This window comes from Arachis hypogaea, chromosome 3 (assembly GCF_003086295.3).
Source record: "Arachis hypogaea cultivar Tifrunner chromosome 3, arahy.Tifrunner.gnm2.J5K5, whole genome shotgun sequence".
NCBI classification, from domain to species: Eukaryota; Viridiplantae; Streptophyta; class Magnoliopsida; order Fabales; family Fabaceae; genus Arachis; species Arachis hypogaea.
In genome coordinates this window covers 109,540,342-109,565,550 of record NC_092038.1, presented here as the reverse complement: position 1 = coordinate 109,565,550, position 25,209 = coordinate 109,540,342, and the positions used below count along the sequence as shown (strand labels likewise).

Genomic DNA, 25,209 nt, shown 5'->3' with positions numbered 1-25,209 from the left:
TACTTCCTCTCCAATCATGATGCTATGGATCATGATGGTCCGATCCATAGTTACTTTGGATCGGTTGCTAGTGGGGATGATGGAGCGTTGGATGAACTCCAACCATCCTCTAGCCATAGGCTTAAGGTTCAGTCTTCTCAATTAAACCGGCTTGCCTTTTGAGTCTTTTTTTCATTGAGCTCCTTCCACACATATGTCCATGAGGACTTGATCTAACCTTTGATCAAAGTTGACCCTTCTAGTGTAGGGGCGTGTGTCTTCTTGCATCATAGGCAAGTTGAATGCCAACCTTACGTTCTCCGGACTGAAATCTAAGCATTTTCCCCGAACAATTGTAAGCCAATTCTTTGGGTTTGGGTTCATGCTTTGATCATGGTTCCTAGTGATCCATGCGTTTGCATAGAACTCTTGAACCATTAAGATTCTGACTTGTTGAATGGGGTTAGTAAGAACTTTCCAACCTCTTCTTTGGATCTCATGTCGGATTTCCGGATACTCATTTTTCTTGAGCATGAAAGGGACCTTAGGGATCACCCTCTTCTTGGCCACAACTTCATAGAAGTGGTCTTGATGGACCTTTGAGATGAATCTCTCCATCTCCCATGACTCGGAGGTGGAAGCTTTTGTCTTCCCTTTCCTCTTTCTAGAGGTTTCTCCAGCCTTATATGCCATAAATGGTTATGGAAAAATAAAAAAGCTATGCTTTTACCACACCAAACTTAGAATTATTGCTCGTTCTCGAGCAAAAAGAAGAAAGAATAGACGAAGAAGAAGAAGAAATGGAGGAGAGGGAGAGAGACGTGTATTCGGCCAAGAGGGAGAAGAGAGGGTTGTGTTGTGTAAAAATGAAGAAGGATAGAGGGGTTTATATAGTGGAGGGAGAGGGGTTGGGTTTCGGCCTCTAGGGTTGGGTTTGGGAGGGAAAGGATTTTGAATTTGAAGGTAGGTGGGGTTTATGGGGAAGAGTGGTTAGATGTGAGTGGTGAGGAGGTAATGGGGAAGAGAGATTGATGTGATTGATGAAGGGTATTTGGGAAAGAGTGTGAAGAAGAGAGAGAGTGAGTTGAGGTAGGTGGGGATCCTGTGGGGTCCACAGATCCTGAGGTGTCAAGGATTTATCATCCCTGCACCAATTAGGCGTGTAAACGCCTTCTTTAAGCAATCCTAGAGTTTAATGCCAGACTGCAGCATGTTTCTGGCATTAAACACCACTTCCATACTTGTTTTGGGTGTTCAACGCTAATTTGCAGCATGTTTTTGGCGTTGAACGCCACTTCCATGCTTGTTTCTGGCGTTTAATGCCAGTCTGATGCTTCTTTTTGGCGTTAAACGCCAGCTCTATGCTCTTTACTGGCGTTTAAACGCCAGTGAGTTCCTCCTCCATGGTGTACTTTTTCTTCTGCTGTTTTTGATTATGTTTTTAATTTTTGCAATTGTTTTATGACTCCACATGATCATAAACCTAATTAGACATAAAAGAACAATAGAAAATATATATATATATATATATATATATATATATATATATATATATATATATATATATATATATATATATTGGGTTGCCTCCCAATAAGCGTTTCTTTAATGTCAATAGCTTGACAGTGAGCTCTCATAGAGCTTCACAGATGTTCAGAGCATTATTGGGACCTCCCAACACCAAACTTAGAGTTTGAATGTGGGGGTTCAACACCAAAGTTAGAGTTTGGTTGTGGCCTCCCAACACCAAACTTAGAGTTTGATTGTGGAGGCTTTGTTTGACTCTGTATTGAGAGAAGCTTATCGTGCCTCTTTTCCATGTTTACAGAAGGATAACCTTGAGCTTTAAACACAAGGTAGTCCCCATTCAATTGAAGGACTACTTCACCTCTGTCAACATCAATCACAGCTTTTGCTGTGGCTAGGAAGGGTCTTCCAAGAATGATGGATTCATTCTCATCCCTCCCAGTGTCTAAGATTATGAAATCAGCAGGGATGTAAAGACCTTTAACCTTTACCAACACGTCCTCTACCAATCCATAAGCTTATTTTATTGACTTGTCTGCCATCTCTAATGAGATTCTTGCAGCTTGTACCTCAAAGATTCCCAGTTTCTCCATTACAGAGAGTGGCATAAGATTTATACCTGACCCCAGGTCACACAGAGCCTTCTCAAAGGTCATGGTGCCTACGGTACAGGGTATTAAGAATTTACCAGGATCTTGTTTCTTTTGAGGTAAAGTTTACTGAACCCGCGTATTTAGTTCACTAATGAGCAAGGAAGGTTCATCTTTCCAAGTCTCATTACCAAACAACTTGGCATTCAGCTTCATGATGGCTCCTAGACATTGAGCAACTTGCTCTTCAGTTACATCTTCATTCTCTTCAGAGGAAGAATAGTTCTCAGAGCTCATGAATGGAAAAAGGAGGTTCAATGGAATCTCTATGGTCTCAAGGTGAGCCTTAGATTCCTTAGGTTCCTCAGTTTGGAACTCCTTTTTGTTCAGAGGACGTCCCAGGAGGTCTTCCTTATTGGGATTCACATCCTTCTCCTCCTTTGTGCATTCGGCCATATTGATTATATCAATGGCCTTGCACTCTCTTTTTGGATTCTCTTCTGTATTGCTTGGGAGAGTAATAGGAGGAGTTTCAGTAATTTTCTTACTCAACTGACCCACTTGTGCCTCCAAATTTCTAATGGAGGACCTTGTTTCACTCATTAAACTTAAAGTGGCCTTAGATAGATCAGAGACTATGTTTGCTAAGCTAGACGGGCTCTGCTCAGAATTCTCTGTCTGTTGTTGAGAAGATGATGGAAAAGGCTTGCTATTGCTAAACCTGTTTCTTCTACCATTATTAAAGCCTTGTTGAGGCTTTTGTTGATCCTTCCATGAGAAATTTGGATGATTTCTCCATGAGGAATTATAGGTGTTTCCATAGGATTCACCCAGGTAATTCACCTCTGCCATTGCAGGGTTCTCAGGATCATAAGCTTCTTCTTCAGAAGATGCCTCTTTAGTACTGTTGGATGCATTTTGCAATCCATTCAGACTCTGAGAGATCATGTTAACTTGTTGAGTCAACATTTTGTTCTGAGCCAATATGGCATTCAGAGCATCACTTTCAAGAACTTCCCTCTTCTGAGGCGTCCCATTACTCACAGGATTCCTCTCAGAGGTGTACATGAATTGGTTATTGCAACCATGTCAATGAGTTCTTGAGCTTCTGCAGGCATTTTCTTTAGGTGAATGGATCCACCTGTAGAATAGTCCAGTGACATCTTTGAAAGCTCAAATAGACCATCATAGAATATATCTAAAATGGTCCACTCTGAAAGCATGCCAGAAGGACACTTTTTGGTCAACTGCTTGTATCTTTCCCAAGCTTCATAAAGGGATTCAACATCTTTTTGCTTGAAGGTCTGAACATCCACTCTAAGCTTGCTCAGCTTTTGAGGAGGAAAGAACTTGGCCAAGAAGGCCGTGACCAGCTTATCCCAAGAGTCCAGGCTATCTTTAGGTTGTGAGTCCAACCATGTTCTAGCTCTGTCTCTTACAGCAAAAGGGAAAAGCATGAGCCTGTAGACTTCAGGATCTACTCCATTAGTCTTAACAGTATCACAGATCTGCAAGAACTTAGTTAAAAACTGATAGGGATCTTCTGATGGAAGTCCACAAAACTTGCAGATCTGTTGTATTAGAGCAACTAGTTGAGGCTTCAGCTCAAAATTGTTTGCTCCAATGGTAGGGATTGAGATGCTTCTTCCATAAAGATTGGAAGTAGGTGTAGTATAATCACCAAGCATCCTCCTTGCGCCTTGGTGCTCGAAATTGTGATCATCAACAATGGCGCCAATAGACTTGGTGTTCTCAAACATGAATCACACTTTGTCACAACTTCGCACAACTAACCAGCAAGTGCATTGGGTCGTCCAAATAATACCTTACGTGAGTAAGGGTCGATCCCACGGAGATTGTTGGTATGAAGCAAGCTATGGTCATCTTGTAAATCTCAGTTAGGCGAATTCAAATGGTGATAATGGCCTTCGAATATAAAGATAAATAAAACATAAAATAAAGATAGAGATACTTATGTAAATCATTGGTGGGAGTTTTAGATAAGTGCATGGAAAGGCTTTGGTCCCTTTTGAATCTCTGCTTTCCTACTACCTTCCTTCAATTATTCTCACTCCTTTCCATGGCAAGCTGTATGTAGGGCATCACCGTTGTTAATGGCTACTTCCCATCCTCTCAGTGAAAATGGTCCAAATGCTCTGTCACAGCACGGCTAATCATTTGTCAATTCTCGATCATGTCGGAATAGAATCTAATGATTCTTTTGCGTCTATCACTACGCCCAACAATCGCGAGTTTGAAGCTCGTCACAGTCATTCAATCCCTGAATCCTACTCGGAATACCACAGACAAGGTTTAGATTTTCTGGATTCTCAAGAATGGCCACCAATAATTCTAGCTTATACCACGAAGATTCTGATTAAGGAATTCAAGAGATATTCATTCAATCTTTGGTAGAACGGAGGTGGTTGTCAGGCACACGTTCATAAGGATGGATGATTATGAGTGTCACGGATCATCATATCCATCAGGTTGAAGTGCGAATGATATCTTAGAACAAGAATAAGCTTGAATCGAATAGAAGAATAATAGTAATTGCATTAATTCTCGAGGTACAATAGAGCTCCACACCTTAATCTATGATGTGTAGAAACTCCACCGTTGAAAATACATAAGTGATGGTCCAGGCATGGCCGAGAGGCCAGCCTCCAAAACATGATCAATAATCTCCTAAGATGAACAACTAATTAAAACTGAGACCAAAGATATCTAATACAATAGTAAAATGTCCTATTTATACTCGACTAGTTACTAGGGTTTACGGAAATAAGTCTAAATGCAGAAATCCACTTCCGGGGCCCACTTTGGTGTGTGCTTGGGATGAGCTTGAGCTTTATGCGTGCAGAGGCTTCTCTTGGAGTTAAACCCCGAGTTGTAATGTGTTTTTGCCATTTAACTCTGGTTTGTAACGTGTTTCTGGCATTTTACTCCAGAATGAAGCATGGAACTGGTGTTGAATGCCAGTTTGCGTCATCTAAACTCGAACAAAGTATGGACTATCATATAATGCTGGAAAGCTCTGGATGTCTACTTTCTAACGCCATTGAGAGAGCGCCATTTGGAGTGCAGGGATGTCAGAATCCAACAGCATCAGCAGTCCTTTGTCAGCCTCCTATCAGATTTTTTGCTCAGGTCCCTCAATTTCAGCCAGAAAATACCTAAAATCACAGAAAAACATACAAACTCATAGTAAAGTCCAGAAATGTGAATTTTGCATAAAAACTAATAAAAATATCCCTAAAAGTAGCTAGATCATACTAAAAACTACCTAAAAACATTGCCAAAAAGCGTATAAATTATCCGCTCATCCCAACACCAAACTTAAATTATTTCTTGTCCCTAAGCAACTGAAAATAAAATAGGATAAAAAGAAGAGAATATACTATAGATTTCAAAATGTCAGTGAATATTAGTTCTAACTAGATGAGCGGGACTTGTAGCTTTTTGCTTCTGAACAGTTTTGGCATCTCACTTTATCCTTTGAAGTTTAGAATGATTGGCATCCATAGGAACTCAGAGTTCAGATAGTGTTATTGATTCTCCTAGTTAAGTATGTTGATTCTTGAACACAGCTACTTTTATGTGTCTTGGCCGTGGCCCTAAGTACTTTGTTTTCCAGTATTACCACCGGATACATAAATGCCACAGACACATAACTGGGTGAACCTTTTTAGATTGTGACTTAGCTTTGCTAAAGTCCCCAGTTAGAGGTGTCTAGAGCTCTTAAGCACACTCCTTTTGCTTTGGATCACGACTTTAACCACTCAGTCTCAAGCTTTTCACTTGGACCTACATGCCACAAGCACATGGTTAGGGACAACTTGATTTAGCCGCTTAGGCCTGGATTTTATTTTCTTGGGCCCTCCTATCCATTGATGCTCAAAGCCTTGGATCCTTTTTACCCTTGCCTTTTGGTTTTAAGGTCTATTGGCTTTTTCTGCTTTTTTTCGCCACTTTTTTTTTGCAAGCTTTGTTTTTCACTGCTTTTTCTTTCTTCAAGAATCAATTTTATGATTTTTCAAATCATCAACAACATCTCTCTTTTTAAACAATTTTAACATTCATAAACAACAAGATAAAAAATATGCACTGTTCAAGCATTCATTCAGAAAACAAAAAGTATTGTCACCACATCAATATAATTAAACTAATTTCAAGGATGAATTCGAAACTCATGTACTTCTTGTTCTTTTGTATTAAAAACATTTTTCATTTAAGAAAGGTGAAGGATTCATGAAATTATTCATAGCCTTAAGACATAGACACTAGATACTAATGATCATGTAATAAAGACACAAACATTAACAAACATGAAGCTCAAAAAAACCGAAAAATAGAGAGATAAGAACAAGGAAGTTAAGGACCTTAGTGATGATGGCGCCTTCTTCTTGAAGGACCAATGGTGTTCTTGAGCTCCTATATGTCTCTTCTTTGCCTTTGTTGCTCCTCTCTCATAGCTCTTTGATCTTCTCTAATCTCATTGAGAATGATGGAGTGCTCTTGATGTTCCACCCTTAATTGGTTCATGTCATGACTCAATCCTTTTAGAGAAGTGTTGAGTTGTTCCTATTAGTTATTTGGAGGAAAATGCATCCCTTGAGGCATCTCAGGGATTTCTTTATGATGAGCTTCCTCATGTGTCTCTTGAGATCCATGAATGGGCTCTCTTGTTTACTCCATCCTCTTTTTAGTGATGGGCTTGTGAGATGAATCTCTCCATCTCCCATGACTCGGAGGTGGAAGCTTTTGTCTTCTCTTTCCTCTTTCTAGAGGTTTCTCCGGCCTTAGGTGCCATCAATGGTTATGGAAAAACAAAAAAAAGCTATGCTTTTACCATACCAAAATTAGAGTGTTGCTCATCCTCGAGCAAAAGAAGAAAGAATAGATGAAGAAGACGAAGAGATGGAGGAGAGAGAGAGTGGTGTAGGTTTTGGCCAAGGGGGAGAAGAGAGGGTTGTGTTGTATGAAAATGAAGAAGGATGTAGGGGTTTATATAGTGAAAGGAGAGGGAATGAAGTTCGGTCATTTAGTGTAGGTTTGGGTGGGAAAGAGATTTTGAATTTGAAGGTAGGTGGGGTTTATGGGGAAGAGTGGATGGATGTGAGTGGTGAAGAGGTGATGGGGAAGAGAGATTGAGGTGATTGGTGAAGGGTGTTTGGGGAAGAGTGTTATTGGATTGGGTGAAGAAGAGAGAAAGTGAGTTGAGGTAGGTGGGGATCCTGTGGGGTCCACAGATCTTGAAGTGATCCTGTGGGGTCCACAAATCCTAAGGTGTCAAGGATTTACCATCCCTGCACCAATTAGGCATGTAAAACACCCTCTGCATGCAATCTTGGCGTTTAACGCCAGACTGAAGCTTATTTCTGGCGTTAAATGCCCAAATGTAACATGTTTCTGGCGTTTAACGCCAGCTTGATGCTTGTTTCTGGCGTTAAATGCCAGCTTTCCTCAGGGTGCAATCCTGGCATTTAAATGCCAGACTGCTGCTTGTTTCTGGCGTTCAACCCAGATTCATGCTCTGTTCTGGCGTTGAACGCCAGCCAGATACTCCTTACTGGCGTTTAAACGCCAGTAGGCTCTTCCTCCAAGGTGTGCTATTTTTTCTACTGTTTTTGATTCTGTTTTTAATTTTAGCATTTGTTTTGTGACTCCACATGATCATGAACCTAATAAAACATAAAAGAACAATAAAAATATAGATAAATAAAAATTGGGTTGCCTCCCAATAAGCGCTTCTTTAATGTCAATAGCTTGACAGTGAGCTCTCATGGAGCTTCACAGATGTTCAGAGCATGATGAGGGCCTCCCAACACCAAACATAGAGTTTGAATGTGGGGGCTTCTCAACACCAAACTTAGAGTTTGGTTGTGGCCTCCCAACACCAAACTTAGAGTTTGACTGTGGGGACTTTGTTTGACTCTGTATTGAGAGGAGCTTTTTATGCTTCCTCTCCATGTTTACAGAAGGATAACCTTGAGCTTTAAACACAAGGTAGTCCCCATTCAATTGAAGGACTAGTTCACCTCTGTCAACATCAATCACAGCTCCTGCTGTGGCTAGGAAGGGTTTTCCAAGGATGATGCATTCATCCTCCTCCTTCCCAGTGTCTAGGATTATGAAATCAGCAGGGATGTAAAGGCCTTTAACCATCACTAACACGTCCTCTACCAATCCATAAGCTTGTTGTATTGGCTTGTCTGCCATCTCTAATGAGATTCTTGCAGCTTGTACCTCAAAGATCCATAACTTCTCCATTACAGAGAGTGGCATAAGATTTATACCTGACCCCAGGTCACACAGAGCCTTCTCAAAGGTCATGGTGCCTATGGTACAGGGTATTAAGAATTTACCAGGATCTTGTTTCTTTTGAGGCAGAGTTTGCTGAACCCATGTATCTAGTTCACTAATGAGCAAGGGAGGTTCACCTTTCCAAGTCTCATTACCAAACAACTTGGCATTCAGCTTCATGATGTCTCATAGATATTGAGTAACTTGCTCTTCAGTTACATCTTCATCCTCTTCAGAGGAAGAATAGTTCTCAGAGCTCATGAATGGCAAAAGGAGGTTCAATGGAATCTCTATGGTCTCTAGGTGAGCCTCAGATTCCTTAGGTTCCTCAGTTTGGAACTCCTTTTTGTTTAGAGGACGTCCCAGGAGGTCTTCCTCACTGGGATTCACGTCCTTCTCCTCCTTTGTGCATTCGGCCATATTGATTATATGAATGGCCTTGCACTCTCTTTTTGGATTCTCTTCTGTATTGCTTGGGAGAGTACTAGGTGGAGTTTCAATGATTTTCTTACTCAGCTGGCCCACTTGTGCCTCCAAATTTCTAATGGAGGACCTTGTTTCACTCATGAAACTTAAAGCGGCCTTAGATAGATCAGAGACTATGTTTACTAAACTAGAGGGGCCTGCTCAGAATTCTCTGTCTGTTGCTGAGAAGATGATGGAAAAGGCTTGCTATTGCTAAGCTTGCTTCTTCTACCATTATTAAAGCCTTATTGAGGCTTTTGTTGATCCTTCCATGAGAAATTTGGATGATTTCTCCATGAGAAATTATAGGTGTTTCCATAAGGTTCACCCATGTAATTTACCTCTGCCATTGCAGGGTTCTCAGGATCATAAGCTTCTACTTCAGAAGATGCCACTTTAGTACTGTTGGATGCATTTTGCCATCCATTCAGACTTTGAAAAATCATGTTGACTTGCTGAGTCAACATTTTATTCTGAGCCAATATGGCATTCAGAGCATCAATTTCAAGAACTCCTTTCCTCTGAGACGTCCCATTATTAACAGGATTCCTCTCAGAAGTATACATGAATTGGTTGTTTGCAACCATTTCAATAAGTTCTTGAGCTTCTGCATGCGTTTTCTTTAGGTGAATGGATCCACCTATAGAATGGTCCAGTGACATCTTAGAGAACTCAGATAGACCATAATAGAATATATCCTGAATGGTCCACTCTGAAAGCATGTCAGAAGGACACTTTTTGGTCATCTAATTGTATCTTTCCCAAGCTTCATAGAGGGATTCACCATCTTTTTGCTTGAAGGTTTGAACATCCACTCTAAGCTTGCTCAGCTTTTGAGGAGGAAAGAACTTGGCCAAGCAGGCCGTGACCAGCTTATCCCTAGAGTCCAGGCTATCTTTATGTTGTGAGTCCAACCATGTTCTAGCTCTGTCTCTTACAGCAAAAGGGAAAAGCATGAACTTGTAGACTTCAGGATCTACTCCATTAGTCTTAACAGTCTCACAGATCTACAAGAACTCAGTTAAAAACTGGTAGGGATCTTCTGATGGAAGTCCATGAAACTTGTAGTTCTGTTGCATTAGAGCAACTAGTTGATGCTTCAGCTCAAAATTGTTTGCTCCAATGGCAGAGATTGAGATGCTTCTTCCATAAAAGTTGGAAGTAGGTGTAGTATAATCACCAAGCATCCTCCTTGTGTTATTATTGTTGTTATTATTTTCGGCTGCCATCTCCTCTTCTTTTTCAAAAATTTCTGTCAAGTCCTCTCCAGAGTGTTGTGCTTACATTCCCTTAGCTTCCTCTTTAGGGTCCTTTCAGGTTCAGGATCTGCTTCAACAAGAATGTCCTTGTCCTTACTCCTACTCATATGAAAAAGAAGGGAACAGAAAATAATAATAGGGATCCTCTTTACCACAGTAGAGATATTCCTTTATGTTAGTAGAAGAAGAAAAGAATAGAAGAAGGAAAAGAGGAAAATTTGAACTCAGAGAGGAAGTGGGGGTTCAAATTTTAAGATGAAGAGAAGTGTTAGTAAATGAATAAATAAATAGAAAGAGATGAGAGAGAAAAGTTTTCAAAATTTAACTAAAATAAAAGAAAAATATTAAAGCTAAAATTCAAAAATTAAGAAAAGGAATAAAATAAAAATTAAAATTTGAAACAATTAGTTAAAAAAAGAATTTTGAAAAAGAGGGAGGTAATTTTCGAAAATTAGAGAGAGGAAAGTAGTTAGGTGATTTTGAAAAAGATAAGAAATAAACAAAAAGTCAGTTAGTTATTTGAAAAAGATTTGGAAATCAATTTTGAAAAGATAAGAATTAAAAAAGATTTTTGAAATCAATTTTGAAAAAGATATGATTTGAAAAAGATATTTTGAAAAGATATGATTGAAAAAGATATTTTGGAAAAGATTTTATTTTTAAAATTAAAATTGATTATTTGACTAACAAGAAACTAAAAGATATGACTCTAAAATTTAAAGATTGAACATTTCTTAACAAGAAAGTAAAACTTCAAATTTTTGAATCAATCACATTAATTGTTAGTAAAGTTTTCGAAATTTTGAAATAAAGATAAGAAAAAGATTTTGAAAATAAATTTTAAAAATTTTCGAAAATAATAAAAAATGAAAAAGATTTGATTTTGGAAAAAGATTTTGAAAAGATAGGATTTCTTTTTTTAAAATTGAAATTTTGACTTGACTTATAAGAAATAGCTAAGTTTTAAAATTTTTTTGACTAAGTCAACTCAAATTTTCGAAAATTATGAGCAAAATAAGGAAAAGATATTTTTTATTTTTGAATTTTTAGTGATGAGAGAGCAAAACACTAATATGACCCAAAACATGAAAATTTTGGATCAAAACACATGATGCATGCAAGAACACTATGAATGTCAAGATGAACACCAAGAATACTTTGAAGATCAAGATGAACATCAAAACTTAGTTTTGAAAAATTTTCAAGAAAAGAAAAACATGCAAGACACTAAAGTTAGAAATTTTCAATGCTTAGACACTATGAATGCAAAAATGCATATGAAAAACAACAAAAGACACAAAACAAGAAAATATGAAGATCAAACAAGAAGACTTATCAAGAACAACTTGAAGATCATGAAGAACACATGCATGAATTTTCGAAAAATACACAAATTTTTAGAACATGCAATTGACACCAAACTTAAAAATTGACTCTAGACTCAAACAAGAAACACATAATATTTTTTATTTTTATGATTTTATAATTTTTTTTTTCGTTTTTTCGAAAATAATTTTTGGAAAAACGATAACAAAGAAATTTTTTTGAAAAAATATTTTGGAAAACTTTTTGAAAAGAAAATTATCTAATCTGAGCAACAAGATGAACCGTCAGTTGTCCAAACTCAAACAATCTTCGGCAACGGCGCCAAAAACTGATAGGCAAAATTGTGATCATCAACAATGGCGCCAATAGACTTGGATTCTCAAACGTGAATCACACTTTGTCACAACTTCGCACAACTAACCAGCAAGTGCACTGGGTCGTCCAAGTAATACCTTACGTGAGTAAGGGTCGATCCCACGGAGATTGTTGGTATAAAGCAAGCTATGGTCATCTTGTAAATCTCAGTTAGGAGGATTCAAATGGTGATAATGGCCTTCAAATATAAAGATAAATAAAACATAAAATAAAGACAGAGATACTTATGTAAATCATTGGTGGGAGTTTTAGATAAGTGTATGGAGAGGCTTTTGTCCCTTTTGAATCTCTGCTTTCCTACTACCTTCCTTCAATCATTCTCACTCCTTTCCATGGCAAGCTGTATGTATGGAATCATCGTTGTCAATGGCTACTTCCCATCCTCTCAGTGAAATGGTCAAAATGCTTTTTCACAGCACGGCTAATCATCTATCGGTTCTCGATCATGTCGGAATAGAATCCATTGATTCTTTTGCGTCTTTCACTACGCCCAACAATCGCGAGTTTGAAGCTCGTCACAGTCATTCAATCCCTGAATCCTACTCGAAATACCACAGACAAGGTTTAGACTTTTCGGATTCTCAAGAATGGCCGCCAATAATTTTAGCTTATACCATGAAGATTCTGATTAAGGAATCCAAGAGATATTCATTCAATCTTAGGTAGAACGGGGATGGTTGTCAGGCACACGTTCATAAGGATGGATGATGATGAGTATCATGGTTCATCACATCCATCAGATTGAAGTGTGAATGATATCTTAGAACAAGAATAAGCTTGAAATGAATAGAAGAATAATAGTAATTGCATTAATTCTCAAGGTACAGCAGAGCTCCACACCTTAATCTATGGTGTGTAGAAACTCCACCGTTGAAAATACATAAGTGATGGTCCAGGCATGGCCGAGAGGCCAGCCTCCAAAACGTGATCAATAGTCTCCTAAGATGAACAACTGATTAAAACTGAGACCAAAGATGTTTAATACAATAGTAAAATGTCCTATTTATACTGGACTAGTTACTAGGGTTTACAGAAATAAGTCTAAATGCAGAAATCCACTTCCGTGGCCTACTTTGGTATGTTCTTGGGCTGAGCTTGAGCTTTACACGTGCAGAGGCTTCTCTTGGAGTTAAACGCCAAGTTGTAACGTGTTTTTGGCGTTTAACTCTGGTTTGTAACGTGTTTCTGGCGTTTTACTCCAGAATGCAGCATGGAACTGGCGTTGAACGCCAGTTTGCGTCGTCTAAACTCGAACAAAGTATAGACTATCATATATTTCTGGAAAGATCTGGATGTCTACTTTCTAACGCCATTAAGAGTGCACCATTTAGAATTTTGTAGCTCCAGAAAATTTAATTTTGAGTGCAGGGAGGTCAGAATCCAACAGCATCAGCAGTCCTTTGTCAGCCTCCTATCAGATTTTTTGCTCAGGTCCCTCAATTTCAGCCAGAAAATACCTGAAATCACAGAAAAACACACAAACTCTTAGTAAAGTCCAGAAATGTGAATTTTGCATAAAAACTAATAAAAATATCCCAAAAAGTAGCTAGATCCTACTAAAAACTACCTAAAAAATGCCAAAAAGCGTATAAATTATCCGCTTATCACGCCTCCACCATTGTTATTGGGTTCGGCCATGTCTCCTTCTTTTTCGAGATTCTCTTTAAAGTTTTCTCTAGATTGTTGTGCTTTAGCTTCTTTTAGCTTCTTCTTCAGAGTCCTTTCAGGTTCAGGATCTGCTTCAATAAGAATGTTCTTGTCCTTACTCCTGCTTATATGAAAAAGAAGAGAACAGAAATGAAGAGGAATCTTCTATGTCACAGTATAGAGATTCCTTTATGTGAGTAGAAGAAAAGAAGAATAAGAATGAAGAGGAGAAAAATTCGAACACAGAAGAGAAGAGAGGGTTCGAATTTTAAGATGAAGAGAAGTGTTAGTAAATAAATAAAATAAATAGAAAGAGAGGAGAGGGTGAGAATTTCGAAAATTATTTTTGAAAAAAAGGTTAGTGATTTTCGAAAATTAAGAGAAAAAATAAAATTAAAATTAAAATTTGAAACAATTAATTAATTAAAAGAATTTTAAAAAAGAGTGAGGAATTTTCAAAAATTAGAGAGAGAAAAGTAGTTAGGTGGTTTTGAAAAAGATAAGAAACAAACAAAAAGTCAATTAATTAGTTGAAAAAGATTTGAAAATCAATTTTGAAAAGATAAGGAGTTAGAAAAGATTTTTGAAATTGATTTTGAAAAAACATATGATTGAAAAGATATGATTGAAAAGATGTGATTAAAATTTATTTTGAAAAAGATTTGATTTTTAAAATTAAAATTGATTACTTGACTAACAAGAAACTAAAAGATATGATTCTAGAATTTAAAATTGAACCTTTCTTAACAAGAAAGTAACAAACTTCAAATTTTTGAATCAATCACATTAATTGTTAGTAAAGTTTTTGAGAATTATGAAATAAAATTAAGAAAAAGATTTTGAAAATTTTCGAAAATACAAAAGAAAAATGAAAAAGATTTGATTTTTGAAAAAGATTTTAAAAAGATAAGATTTTAAAAATGAAATCTTGACTTGACTAACAAGAAACAACTTATTTTAAAAAATTTTTACTAAGTCAACCCAAAGATTTCGAATTTTTGAGTAAAAGAAGGAAAAGATATTTTTTATTTTTCAATTTTTAATGAGGAGAGAGAAAAACACAAATATATCCCAAAACATGAAAATTTTGGATCAAAACAAATGATGCATGCAAGAACACTATGAATGTCAAGATAAACACCAAGAACACTTTGAAGATCAAGATGAACATCAAGATTTATTTTTGAAAAAGTTTCAAGAAAAGAAAAAAAATGCAAGACACCAAAATTAAAGGTTTTTCATGTTTAGGCACTTTGAATGCAAAAATGCATAAGAAAAACAACAAAAGACACAAAACAAGAAAATATAAAGATCAAACAAGAAGACTTACCAAGAACAACTTGAAGATCATGAAGAACACCATGCATGAGTTTTTTTTTCGAAAAAAATGCATAAATTTTAAAAAAACATGCAATTGACACCAAACTTAAAATTTGACTCAAGACTCAAACAAGAAACACAATATTTTTTATTTTATGATTTTCTAATTTTTTTTTTGGATTTTTCAAAAATTAATGTTTGAAAAACGAAAAAAGAAGATAAATTTTTGAAAGATTTTTGAAAACTTTTTGAAAATAAAATAAGAAGAAAATTACCTAATCTGAGCAACAAGATGAACCGTCAGTTGTCCAAACTCAAACAATCCCCGACAACGGCGCCATAAACTTGGAGCACGAAATTGTGATCATCAACATGCGCCAAAGACTTGGAGCTCTCAAACGTGAATCACACTTTGTCACAACTTCGCACAACTAACCAGCAAGTGCACTGGGTCGTCCAAGTAATACCTTACGTGAGTAAGGGTCGATCCCACGGAGATTGTTGGTATGAAGCAAGCTTTGGTCATCTTGTAAATCTTAGTCAGGCGGATTCTAATGGTTATAATGGTTTTTGAATATAAAGATAAATAAAGCATAAAATAAAGATAGAGATACTTATGTAATTCTTTGGTGGGAGTTTCAGATAAACGCGTGAAGATGCTGTGTTCCTTCTGAATCTCTGCTTTCCTACTGCTTTCATCCAATCATTCTTACTCCTTTTCATGGAAAGCTGCATGTTGGGTTTCACCGTTGTCAATGGCTACCTCCCGTCCTCTCAGTGAAAATGGTCCAAATGCTCTGTCACAGCACGGCTAATCATCTGTCGGTTCTCGATCATGTTGGAATAGAATCCAGTGATTCTTTTGCGTCTGTCACTACGCCCAACACTCGCGAGTTTGAAGCTCGTCACAGTCATCCCATCTCAGATCCTACTCGGAATACCAAAGACAAGGTTTAGACTTTTCGGATCTTAGGAATGGCCGCCAATAATTCTAGCTTATACCACGAAGATTCTGATTAAGGAATCCAAGATATACGCGCTCAATCTAAGGTAGAACGGAAGTGATTGTCAGGCACGCGTTCTTAGGTGAGAATGATGATGAGTGTCACGGATCATCACATTCATCATGTTGAAGTGCATCAAATATCTTAGAATAAGAATAAGCTGAATTGAATAGAAGAATAATAGTAATTGCATTAATACTCGAGGTACAGCGGAGCTCCACACCTTAATCTATGGGGTGTAGAAACTCCACTGTTGAAAATACATAAGTGATGGTCCAGGCATGGCCGAATGGTCAGCCCCCATGAAGGTCTAAAATTGCATACACTGATCAAAGATCAATCAAAAGACTGATTAAAATACAATAGTAAAAAGTCTTATTTATACTAGACTAGTTACTAGGGTTTACAAAAATAAGTCTTCGTGCAGAAGTCTACTTCCGGGGCCCACTTTGGTGTGTGCTTGGGCTGAGTTTGAGCTTTACACATGCAGAGGCTTCTCTTCGAGTTAAACGCCAAGTTGTATTGTGTTTTTGGCGTTTAACTCTGGTTTGTGATGTGTTTCTGCGTTTTACTCCATAATGCAGCATGAAACTGGTGTTGAACGCCAGTTTGCATCATCTAAACTCGAATAAAGTATAAAATATTATATATTGCTGGAAAGCCCTGGATGTCTACTTTCCAACGCAATTGAGAGCGCACCATTTAGAGCTCTGTAGCTCTGGAAATATATTTCGAGTGCAGGGAGGTCAGAATCCAACAGCATCAGCAGTCCTTTATCAGCCTCCTATCAGATTTTTGCTCAGGTCCCTCAATTTCAGCCAGAAAATACCTGAAATCCTAGAAAAACACACAAACTCATAGTAAAGTCCAGAAATGTAAATTTTGCATAAAAACTAATAAAAACATCCCTAAAAGTAGCTAGATCTTACTAAAAACTACTTAAAAACAATGCCAAAAAACGTATAAATTATCCCTCATCAATAACCTAAACCAGATTTTTCAAACAATGGTCTTTGGCTTGCAAGTAATTTGTCCAAGTTACTTGAACTTTGAGCAAATTTTGCTAAGTCACCATTCATCCTTTTAATCATATCATTTAATCTTTCATTTTCAGCAATTAACTCTTGAGAAGGATCCACAATGTGCTTTCCTTTTAATTTTTTAAGTTCAGATTTTAGAAATCTGTTTTCTTCAATAATGTCCATAGCACACTCAGTTTCCTTCAGTTTTTCTAAGAAGTCATTTTTAGCTTTTAATACATCTTTTTCAAATCTGCACTTATTGTACTTATCTAGCAATTTTGAGGAATTTAAAGTGAGATCATCAATAATGGCATGTAAATCATCTATAGACAAGTCATAGTAATTTACCTCATCAAGATTATTGTTTCCAGCCTTGAAGCAGTCTTTATCTTCACCTTCGGACTATTCTTCTACATTGGAGTCATTCTCAAGATCCTCCCAAGCTGCCATGAGCACTCTTTTCCTTTCTTTTTTCGCTTTGTCCTCCTTCTTGAGCTTTGGATAGTTTAGCTTGAAATGTCCAGTCTCTTTGTAATGATGACACGTTTCTTTGCTCAAGTCCATCTTGTGTTCCTTTGAGCTTTAACCCTTGTACTTGCCCTTGTTCTTCATCATCCTTCTAAATCTCCTAACAAAAAACATAAGCTCATCATCTGAAATACCATCACTAGACTCACTTTCTTTTGATTCTATTTTGACTTGAGGGCTATTCCCTTTTTCTTTGAGTCCGATTTTGTGCATGTGGTTTCATAGGCTAGGAGTTTTCCTCTCAGTTTATCATAGGTTATAGGGCTTAGGTTATTGCTCTCAGCTAGGACAGTGGCAGTGGTTTTTCATTCTTTTGTGAGGCTTCTAAGGAGTTTTCTCACTAGGGTTTGTTCTGAATAGTTTGTACCCATAGCATCAAGGTTGTTGATTATTATTGAGAATCTCTCAAACACTTCATCAATGCTTTCTCCATCCTTCATGTTAAACATCTCGTACTCTTTTCGCAGCATATCAATCCTCGTTTCTTTGACCTGTTTAGTGCCTTTGTGTGTAACCTAGAGTTTTTCCCAGATTTCTTTGGCTGTCTTGCATCTAGACACGTTTCGGTACTCTTCAAAGCTGATAGCACAGTGAAGAAGGTTGATGGCTTTAGCATTCAGCTCTATCTTCTTCTTGTTGTCCTCATTCCATTCAGCTTCTTCTTTTGGACTCACCACTCCATCAGCACTTGTTTTTGTTGAAATCTTGGGGCCGCTCACAACAATCTTCCATATATTGTAGTTAATGGATTGGATGAAGATCCTCATCCTCTCTTTCCAGTAGGCATAGTTCTTCCCGTTGAAGAAAGGAGGCCTGTTGTTTGACTGGCCTTCAGTGAGGGTATAGACAACTGTGGTTGTGCCCAAGTTGTTCGCCATTGGATCTTTGCTTCAAGCGGTTAAGCTTGATTTTTGAGACCTTAGCTCCTGATAATAATTGAAGGTTGTAGAAGGCTTAGAGAAAGGGGGGTTGAATCTATGACCTTCTTTCAAGTTACTGTAATAACCCTTTTAAAACAAACTTGCAATCTTAATCTGTTTGAACTCAGCAGCGGAAAATTTATGAGACAATTTCATTTTGTCTCATGAATATCAGAAAACAAAACAGAGTAGGGAAGAGAGAAGCTGACACCATCATGTATCTTGGTTCGGTTGCCATGTGCAATGCAACCTACATCTAATCTCCACCACAATAGTGGTAGAATTTCCACTATAGTTAAAGTATTACATACACCAATTCCACAGGATTGACATAATCCTTTCATACTCAAGTTCTAACCTAACTTGACTTGATTATGCTAATACCTAACTCTTTCTCTTAGTGCTAATCCAACTAAGAAAGGGATACCTCACAGGTACAAGATACAAGACATAGACTTACCTAAAAAAATCTGAAATTAACTCTAGGCTTTTCACTCATGTGTATCTCTCTGCCTTTTTCTCTCTTAGGCTCTTTCAATGACTCATTCATTCAACCTTTTACCTCAAGAAATTATAGAAAGATAAACATTGAAAAGTAAAATACAATCTGTAAAAACATGAAGGAGATTGACTCTTCAACAGCCTCTTTGCTATGTGATAAACCAGATTTGCTTAACTCTGATTTAGTTCCTAATTCTGGCAGAATGCTTCTTTGAAAGAAAGCACTGTCCAAGTAGATGAACTCTCTCAGAAAAGACTTCTCAGAACATTAAGCTTTAAACCCTGGTTTTCTCTCCTTGCCTTCACTCTGAAGTAATTTTCCTATTTGTATCTTGCTTGAGCCAAGGCTAGGGTTTCAGCTCCTTGGTTCTTGAACCAGCTGGAAATTAGCCTTTTTCTCTTTCATTCATCTGCCCAAAGAATCAGGGATTTTGACTTGGAACTAAGCCCCGTAGTAGACACAACAGCAGCAACCTTTTTCTCTTTCCATCAGTTTGTCAAAATCCAAGCCATTAATCTTGTGCTTTGGCTCCAAGAAACAATCTCATTCATTGATTCACAGCAGGGAAAAATAGACACCACTTTCTTCATTTTTTTCGAAATGGTATGTGTAGAAGGTAGGTTTCAATCAAGCTATCAACATGCATATAAGTGGAAACAATCTACCTTTATCTTCTGATTAAGCTAGATGAGCCCTTTGCTTTTGGCTTCATTGATTTGACCTTTTCTTCAAGAAGCTTCTTCTCCTTTTCTTCTTTGTGTATTGTTCGAAAGACCAAGCTTGCGACCAGGAACTCTCCTTTTCTTCTAGGATGTGAACCCTAGCATGGCTATCTTGTCATGCGTGGGTGAGAGAAGAGAAGAACGAGAACAGAAAGTTGGTTCCGCGGAAAAGGGATTAGTTCAGATGCAAATGAACTTTAGTTACTTGGTTAGCCACTAAGTTAGATAAGGAATGGACTTGGATCACCTAATGTGCTTGCTTATGAATATGGGCTCACTTCAACAAATTTGAGGCCTTTGTGATTAGGCTTTCTCTTTCTTTCTAATTCTTACTGAAGCAAACATGTGAGGTGCTTTGGAAGGCTTCAACTTGATAGAGTCTTCATGGGCTTGGGTTGGATTTATTTTCCATTCAACCCAGCTAATTCCTTTACTTAACAACTTTGGACTTTTAGTGCTTTGTAGCACATTTTGTTTCTGACTTGATTTTTCTCCTATTGGGCTGCTGCAATATTCTCTCTTTGGCCTGCAACACTTTATCAAGCACAATTAAAAACTAATTAGATGATTAACCCAATAAAATAATATTTATCATCATCAATTGAAGTTATTTAATTTCTCAAATCAACAGAACCCAACAGAAAATGAACTCGTGATATACTCAGAAAGTCACTGGGGATGCGAGCATACGAGAGTATTTTTGAAGTGGAATTCCAACTCTTTATTCTAATTCTAAAATTCCTATTTATAGAGAATAATAATAATTAAAAATTACTATTATATCTAATAACTTCTAAAACTGCTTGTAGAAGACTTGTTCCACACTTTTGGACAGTTGTAACTCCGTTATGAGAGAATTCCACATACTTAGGCAGTTATAACTCCATTATATGTGAGTACGTAACTGAGTACGTAACCGTTGAGTATGTAACTGCTTCCAAAATGAGTCCAATCTGTATTTGGAAGTTGATCCACCACAACTAGAAAATTACTTATTATAGACAGATTTAGTCTTTAATATAGATGGTTGTTTTTGTTATCGATGATATTACTGACAAATTCCATTTTTCTGTAAAAGTCTCGTCGAAAAATATTTACCGATAGATTTTTTCCCGTTACCGATAAAATTTCCCTCAAGAATCATCACCCCTTCGCTAAAAAAAAGTCAGATTATTCAACGAATTCTCTGTCTGTAATTTATCAACATATTTTTTCCGTTACCAACAAATTTTTCCTCGGTAATCGTCACCCTCATTTCGCTTAAACCGTTCAATTTTCGACAGATTTTCTGTCGGTAACCAACGTCAGATTTTCTGATAGATTTTTCGTCGGTAATTGGAACCATGAAAAAGCATTCCAAACTCTGAATACAGACGAAAAATCCATCTGTAAATCCGTCAATAAGGTAAAACAAAATTCTTTTAGATTTTTTCATTACAAAATAAACCTGTTTTCATACAAATATAAATTTAATTAATACAAATTTTCATCTAACTTATATTCAAACATTCATAATATTTCAAAACAACCAGTATTTGATATTAGCAGTTGAACCAAACATGATGTTTGGTTTTTACAATGTATCAAGAACAAAGATAATAATGCCAAGTTAATTATTAAAATTTCATTAAAATTTTTACATAAATGGACAAACAGAGTGATTAAAACAAGGCCAGTCATTCTTGATGATATTCCAAATGTCATATCATATCTATCATGCATTTATGCCGGCAAATTTTTTTGCCATGCTAGTGGGTACCATCTTCACAGGAGGCTGCATATGTAGAGGACAGTAATTAATTAAAAAAATTTTATTCATCATAAACTACTAAATAGTACTTAGGGAAAAGGGCAAAAAATTAAAGAACTTCTTCATAAAAATTTTGGTTATCAACTTGAAAAAAAGAGTTTTCGTTGATGAATTGCAAAAATAGTGGTGATATTTGAGAGACTACTAAGCAAATAAGTTCTTGTATTCTCCCTCTATTTTCTCATATCTTTTTAAATCAATTTATTGTTTTCAAGCAACACCAGATATCCAACAGCCTATTAGTAGAACTTTAAAAATAGGAAACAAAATGATAACGTGTTGTTTTTATTAATACTACCAAAAAATATATCAATTGAAAATGAAAATACAAAACTAGCCATATAGTTCCAATATTTTTTTGCTTTTACATGTTGAAAATAAATTAACAGCTTTTTTATATAAATTAAAAAAACATTTGATAGAATACAATAGAGAAATTAGTTAAGGCTCATGGTACCTGGATGTTGCAATCATGTTCTCCAAAGTAAACTACATCACCATATTTATCGACAAGAACTTATAAAGCCAGGAAACAGTGTAAATCCCGAATAATTAGTAAATAATTAACCAATAAATTAATTATTATTTAAAAATATTAGAAAATTAAGTTTTATAATTTTATGAAGTAGAAATAATTAAAATATAAATTTTAACATTAATTTTAAAAATTTTGACCTAAAACCGGGCTAACAAACCGAACCAATCAAATCAGACCTAAATCGGGCCTAAGGCCCACTTATATAAACCTAATCACCAGCCTTTTTGTCCATTGCGTCAGTGGAAGCACGCAGAAGAGAGAAAAATTACGTCAAAACCTAACCTTAATGTCTCCAAAAATTCAATCGTCCATAACTTTCAATTCAGAGCTCCGATTGATGAATCGTCAGCTGCCACGTGTTTGTCTCGAAATTCTCTATAAAATTTACTAAAACATTTGGTAAGAAAATCACGTTTTATCACCCAGTTCTCCCATCTTCAATTCATGATTTTGAGTTTTAGTATTGAGAGATTTTGTGATTTTGATGGTTTAGAGGTACTCTAGGGTGGATAATTACTGAATTTTATCCATTTGACTCGTGGGTAATGGTAAGGAAACCCTAACCCTTATGAATTAGTGATTTAGTGAGCTCAATATTGATTATTATGATATTGTATGAATTAGATCGTGCATCTTATTGAATTGGAGTTAAATTGGTGGATATTGGAAGTTTGGAATTGAATCATGGGTGCTGGAAATTCAATTGGTGAGGAGTAAGGAGTTTGAGATTTAGAGCTTGAGAAACGGTGGATAATTGAGGTGTTCTAGTCTTAAGGAGGAATCAGCCAAGGTGTGGATGATTGAGTGGTTTGGATGGGACTCGAGAAGGGTGGCAAAGTCCGAGTTTTAGAGGAGGTACTGTCGAAATTTTATGAGAATTTTGGAAAATTTTGTATTGGTTAATTTGGATGGAAGAATAGTTTATCTGATTGAGATTGAATAAATGTATATTTGTGATACCTGGGTAGTAGCAAGAATTGTGGTTCGTCCCACTTGTTCCGAGTCAATGTTTGAGATACCTGGGCAGTGGCAAGGATTGTGGTTTGTCCCGCTTACTCCAGGTTGATCTTATAAATACCCACCTGAGTAGTAGTACCAATAGTGGTTATTCCACTTGCTTCAGGTTGAGTGGATAGTAGCAATGAGGTTGTGGCTCAGTCCCGCTTGCTCCGTAAAGTGTATTTCTGTCCACAGTTAGCTACCAGGACATGTCGGGATTGGCTATATAACTGACAGATGATATCATCAGCCATAGGACAAGCATACATCATAAACATATGTGTATTTTATTTGATTGTGCATTAGTTGGGCTTGCCTATATGATTATTATGCTTACCTGCTATATTTGCTACATGTTTTATCTATATCCTACTTGTGTTTACTTTGTTTGTATTTTTTATCTATGCACCGGAGTTTTGGAGGATTGGAGGAAGGTGAAAATTAGGGCTTAAGTTAGAAAGGAATTAGAAATAAGAACCTTAGATAACCTACCCTATTTATGGTTTTCAATTTATAAACTTTAAAATATAAATCTGAGTGTCAGAGTTCTAGGATTGCTTTTGGCTTTTCCAGGGCCTTATATCTTATGTACGTGGGTACCTTTACCATACTGAGAATCTCCGGTTCTCATTCCATTCATATATTGTGGTTTTCAGATGCAGGTCAGGAGGTACCTCATTGAGCATTCTAGAGACTCTGTGGAAGCGAGAACTATGGAGACTTAGAGTTGTACTTTATTTATGTTTATATATGTATATAGATTCTCAATCTTGTATTTTATGCTTGTCCCTCTTAGATGTTGACTTTGAGAAACAGGTCGTCAGTTTTATGAGTCTGAAATATTTTGGGTTATATATATATATGGCCGGCCTTTGCTTTGCAGGTCAAGCTCGGAGCTTGATATTTGTATTTTGGAATTCTGATCTTTGTTTATGATCTTATAATTTTCCTTTCGATCTTGCTTATCCATCCATGTTTATCTTTCGTGAGCGATGCAATTTCTATTTTGATTTTGCTTAACTTCTTTTTCAAGGCTCATAGTTATAACTTCTTTCAACTATATCTATATACATATTTTATTTTAGAGGTCGTAGCGCCTCACCACCTTTGATTTACGTCCTAGACGTAAAGCTCTGTGTGGTAGGGTGTTATGTTATGGTATCAGAGCAGTTCATTCCCTTAGAGCATGGGGAATGGATTGACTATTCTTCAGAGCATACTCTGGATGTGTGTACATGTTATTTAGGATGTCTGCTTGACATATATACCATAAATGTTCATGAGCCTACTTTTGGAGATTTGAAACACTAGACTTGAGATATTAAGATTCATCACCTTAATATCGATTCTTAGGTATAGACAAGACCCAAAGGGCTTCTTGTGGACATGAGTGAGGTGTTATGGAAATATCAAGGGGCTGTTCTCGCTTACTTTTTGTAAAGCGATCGAAATTTTCGAGGGCAAAAATTTTTATTAGGGTTAGGATGTAAACCCCGGGTAATTAGTAAATAATTAACCAATAAATTAATTATTATTTAAAGAAATTAAAAAATTAAATTTTATAGTTTCATGAAGTTGAAATAATTAAAATATGAAATTTAACACTAATTTTAAAAATTTTGACCTAAAAGCAAGCTAACAAACTGAACCGGTAAAACCGGGCCCAAGGCCCACTTATATAAACCTAATCACCAGCCTTCTTGTCCATTGCTTCAGTGGAAGCACGTAGAAGAGTAAAAAATTACATCAAAACCTAACCTTAACGTCTCTAAAAATTCAATCGTCCATAACTTTCAATGTGGAGCTCCGATTAATGAGCCGTCAGTGGCCACGCGTTTGTCTCAAAATTCTCTACAAAATTCATCAAACAATTTGGTAAGAAAATGACATTTTATCACCCAGTTCTCCCCTCTTCAATTCGTGATTTGAGTTTTAGTATTGAGAAATTTATGATTTTGATGGTTTAGGGGTTCTCTAGCGGTGGATAATCACCGAATTTTGTCCATTTGACTCGTAGGTAACGGTAAGGAAATTCTAACCCTTATGAATTGGTGATTTAGTGAGCTCAATGTTGATTATTATGATATTGTATGAATTAGATCGTGTATCTTGTTGAATTGGAGTTAAATTGGTGGATATTGGAAGCTTGGAATTGAATCCTAAGAGCTGGAAATTCAATTGGTGAGGAGTTAGAACTTTGGAGCTTGAGGAATGGTAGATAATTGAGGTGTTTCGAGCTTAGTGAAGAATCAGCCAAGGTATGATATTGGTTTATCGTAAATAATATATAATGTTTTGTGAAAACATAGGTTAGATGACCATAGGATAAGTTGTATAATATGGAAGGTTGAGGTTTAGTGACTCGTTGTT

General features: G+C 36.6%; 2 non-coding genes across 2 annotated transcripts; both read left to right on the top strand.

The window, feature by feature from the left end:
* The first annotated feature begins 3,317 nt into the window (after window positions 1-3,317).
* On the top strand, window positions 3,318-3,421 carry LOC112793796 (small nucleolar RNA R71). Its single transcript, XR_003198490.1, has one exon. It is a non-coding gene; the product is annotated as a small nucleolar RNA R71 (small nucleolar RNA).
* A 6,162-nt stretch (window positions 3,422-9,583) lies between these two features.
* LOC112793414 (small nucleolar RNA R71) lies at window positions 9,584-9,691 on the top strand. Its single transcript, XR_003198106.1, has one exon. It is a non-coding gene; the product is annotated as a small nucleolar RNA R71 (small nucleolar RNA).
* The last annotated feature ends 15,518 nt before the right edge of the window (window positions 9,692-25,209 follow it).